Source organism: Pelophylax lessonae, assembly GCF_965119305.1.
Source record: "Pelophylax lessonae genome assembly, chromosome: 9".
NCBI classification, from domain to species: Eukaryota; Metazoa; Chordata; class Amphibia; order Anura; family Ranidae; genus Pelophylax; species Pelophylax lessonae.
The window spans coordinates 98,654,066-98,658,737 of NC_138776.1; positions in this window are offsets into that span (position 1 = coordinate 98,654,066).

The window sequence follows — 4,672 nt, forward strand, 5'->3', positions numbered from 1 at the left end:
ATGTTAGCTGTCATTGAGATGTTCTCTAGTGCCTGGGATGTAAACACCAGGTGTGTATAGAGCAGGGCATGGCCGGGGAATACGGAGAGGAGCATTGCACAGATGAAAGGCACACAGCAGAGGGGAGGAGGTGAGAAATGTGGAGTGGAAGAGATAGTGTTACACATTGAGAGTGATGATAACAATGAGGGTTGCAGGTTTTCTAGGACACTACAATGGTGTGGACCGGATGCTGTGTTGTCTATTTATAGTAAAACATTATAGGCTGCTTATAAGCACATCTGCATGGAGTTTGTATGCTCTTGGTTGTAGGTTCGTTGTCTCCTGTATACATTGGCCCTGGTATGTGAGTTTGTATGTGAGGGCAGGGACTGATGTGAATGTACACTATACGTCAAGCACTATGTAAATTGTTACTGCTATATAACTAATAAAACAATGGTGCTTTAATTCACGGGTAGCATTAATGCCCACCGCCTCTTCATAATCCTGCCATGTTCACAGTTCCAATATCTGGGGGTACCGGGCATGGATGAGGCATGTGACCTGCAATGGCCCTGCCTGTCATCACTTGCTATGGGAGAGCTAAAATACATATCCCCTGTAGGGCTGCAACTAACGATTAATTTGTCTGTTGACTAATCTATCGATTATTTTTACGATTAGTCGACTAATCTAACGATTATTTTTATTTTATTTTTTTTGCTTAATTGAGTGGTTTTTTGATTAGCTAATTAATCCTGTAATTAATACAGACCCCTCAGTAAGCCCCCCTCCCAGTACAGACCCCTCAGTAAGCCCCCCTCCCAGTACAGACCCCTCAGTAAGTCCCCCTCCCAGTACAGACCCCTCAGTAAGTCCCCCTCCCAGTACAGACCCCTCAGTAAGTCCCCCTCCCAGTACAGACCCCTCAGTAAGCCCCCCTCCCAGTACAGACCCCTCAGTAAGTCCCCCTCCCAGTACAGACCCCTCAGTAAGCCCCCCTCCCAGTAAGCCCCCCTCCCAGTACAGACCCCTCAGTAAGCCCCCCTCCCAGTACAGACCCCTCAGTAAGCCCCCCTCCCAGTACAGACCCCTCAGTAAGTCCCCCTCAGTAAGCCCCCCTCCCAGTACAGACCCCTCAGTAAGTCCCCCTCCCAGTACAGACCCCTCAGTAAGCCCCCCTCCCAGTACAGACCCCTCAGTAAGCCCCCCTCCCAGTACAGACCCCTCAGTAAGTCCCCCTCCCAGTACAGACCCCTCAGTAAGTCCCCCTCCCAGTACAGACCCCTCAGTAAGCCCCCCTCCCAGTACAGACCCCTCAGTAAGCTCTCCCACCTAGTACAGAGGATGGATGAAAGGATGGAGACACGGATGGATGAAAGGATGGAGACACGGATGGATGAAAGGATGGAGACACGGGTGGATGGATGAAAGGATGGAGACACGGATGGATGAATGAAAGGATGGAGACACGGGTGGATGGATGAAAGGATGGAGACACGGATGGATGAAAGGATAGATACATGGATGGATGAAAGGATGGAGACATGGATGGATGGATGAAAGGATGGAGACACGGATGGATGGATGAAAGGATGGAGACATGGATGGATGAAAGGATGGAGACATGGATGGATGGATGAAAGGATGGAGACATGGATGGATAGATGAAAGGATGGAGACACGGATAGATGAAAGGATGGAGACACGGATAGATGAAAGGATGGAGACATGGTTGAATGGATGGATAGATGGAGATGTGGTTGGATAGATAGATTGGGACATGGGTGGATGGTTTGAGGAGTTGCTTTGAATATAATTAATTAATTAAATAGCATTTTTTTGGTTTGTGACGCTCACATGCAGTAAAGTTCCGTTGTAAAGTGAACCTGTCACCAGAGAAAAATGGAGGCTGTCAAAGCAACATCACATTCTGCAAATGCTAGTTACTTGGCTGTCATGTTTATCCTCCTGCTTTAATACATGGTATCCTTTATCTGGGACAGGATATACATAGGAAACATATACATCATCTTATTCTGACAGCCAGACAACCTGCATCTTCAGGAGTGGATTGGGGATGACAGTCTCCATGCATCTCTATGGATAGGTTTGCTTTAAAGAGACGATAACATTTTGTATATTAAATATATATATAATCATGTTGGGGGGACCATGTGACTGAGGGGGGAGGGGGTACTGCCTACCCTGGAGTTGTGTTTAAAATAACTAGAAATGCGCAGGAAATCCACCATACAGAATTTATTGACAAGTAATTAAGATCAGTCTCAGGCAATCACTCTCAGCTGAGTCCAATGAGAGATGAAAATGAGGGGCACATTACACTTCAGAGCAAAGACTGTGACTTCTCTGTCCGCCCTTATAACAAATGTAAAAAAATGTGGCAACAATCAAAAAAAAGGGAATTTTACTAACTTTTGCTCCTGCAGAGCATTGCAACCACATCACTGCCTCAGTGTGCAGAGCGTCGCTCGCCTCCGGGATGTCATGCCGCTCACTGCCTCAGTGTGCAGAGCATCGCTCGCCTCCGGGATGTCATGCTGCTCACTGCCTCAGTGTGCAGAGCGTCACTCGCCTCCGGGATGTCATGCCGCTCACAGACACTCTGGACTGGAGCGCGGCGGGGCAGTGCAGCCTGCAGCGGCCCGGCGGGAATGCGAGCAGGGGGCGTGTGACGCCGAGTAGTCGACGAGTCGTGACAGCCCTAATCCCCTGCCTGTCCTTCTATAATTTGCTCAGCCGGTACCCCAGATTGGTCCTGTAGGGAGGTCATGTAGTTGTGGGGTTTCTGTTCACCTCCAGCTTCATTCAGACTTCCCATTATTGGGGCAACCCCAGACAGTTACTAGGTTCTTCTGTCCCCCAACTTCCCGTGTGGCCTTTTTAACTGGTCGTTAGAGATGGGCTAAGGCATGTTCAAGATCCTAGCCCCAACCCATCTGCCTGATCCCGCCAAGATGCCGACACTGCACATCGCTACTCATAGGCATGGAGATGTTTCCTGGTATGTGCAGCTGTGGACCGGGAAATGTCTCACTGCCTGTGATGGGCAGTGTCCGCTTCCTGGCCGGATCAGGTAGGTGGGTTGGGACTAGAATCCCAAACACGCCTGAGCCCTTCTCCATTGGTCATGTGACGAGTTGTCTACAGGGCACACCTCCTTTACATTGGCAGGCACTGCTATAATGACAGATAAGCAGACACTACATTATTACATTCATTTCTCTGCATGAAAGATCCTGGGTGCATGCTGCCCTGAGTATGAGGCTGGGTGGTGGCTCCAGGGCAGTGGTTCTCAACTCCTGTCCTCAGGACACACTAACAGGCCAGATTTTAATTATTACCTTGGGGAGATTAAGGGGGTTAAGGAATTGAGCAAGACAGTTGGAAAAGAAATAGCAGGACTGTAATGAGTCAGGCAGAGTGGGCTAAGTGATATAAATAAAGATTTTTTTTTCCCCTGAAATAAAAAAAGATGTTCTACTAAGCTGCTTTGTGCAATAGTATTGCACAGAGCGGCCCCATACCTCATCTTCTACAGTCTCCCACCATCACTATCTGCTCCTCCTCCTTCCAAATGCCCCCTTAGCTTTTTACTTTGGGGGCACCCATGGAAGTGTGCTCCTGAGCTGGGCTGTATGCGTCTATAGTCAGACACAGTGCAGCTTGGCCCCACCCCCAGCTCCCTCCTCACAGGATTTGACTGGCAGCAGCAGCAGTATATATCTCCCATTGTTCTCAGAGCCTCTTGTGAGACCAGGAAGTGCTAAAGCTGGGACAGCGCTGGTGCGTGAGCAGACCCTGTAAATGTTTAGTGATTGAGAGAGAACCGGTATTAGAAAATTTTTTTACTTTAATGCAGAGAATGCATTTTGGTAGAAAAAAACTTATAAGGTTAGAACCACTTTGATGATGAATTTGTATAGCGCCAACAATTTACCCAAGCCTTTACATATATATTATACATTAACTTCCGGCCCTGACCTCAAGGAAATTTACAACCGAAGGGCCCTAACTCACACATGCATGCATTGATTTAGACAGGAGTCAACCTACCAGCATGTCTTTGGAGTGTGGGAGGAAACGCTTATAAGCACAGGAAGAACATGAAAGCTCTGTGTGAGTAGTGCCTTAATTGTTAATCTATCCAAGGACCCCAGTGCTGCAAGGTAGACATGCTGTGGAAGATGAATGAGGCAAGTTACAACGGATAAGAGGGGTGGTAGGGAATGGTACTGTTAGACATGGCATAGTACAGAGTAAATAAAAAAACTAAAATAGCTACTATATTTAAGGACTTGTAAGCTTTTGTGTAAACCTGCACTTTGTTGTGTTTTATTTTTCAGTAACATTGATGCGTGTTCTACTTTCATTCTACGATGATCACTGCTATTGACCTGTATGTCCCCTTTTCACTTTAATGACAATGTCATTTGGACATCTTGACTATGGAAAGAGGACACCAACCAGCTCCCCATGTGTTAGCTTGGGTAGAATGACCATGGCATGAAAATGAACCCCACAATCATTTCATCCAAACCAAGATTTCCTTTGTAACTGACTTGGGTCTGCTTTGGTGATGTGCTTGGTGCCAAGGTGTTTGGAAGGTTAGTGGCATGGCGATGCCCTCCGCAGACATTTGTCTTTTGCGTAATTCCTTGTCGGATCC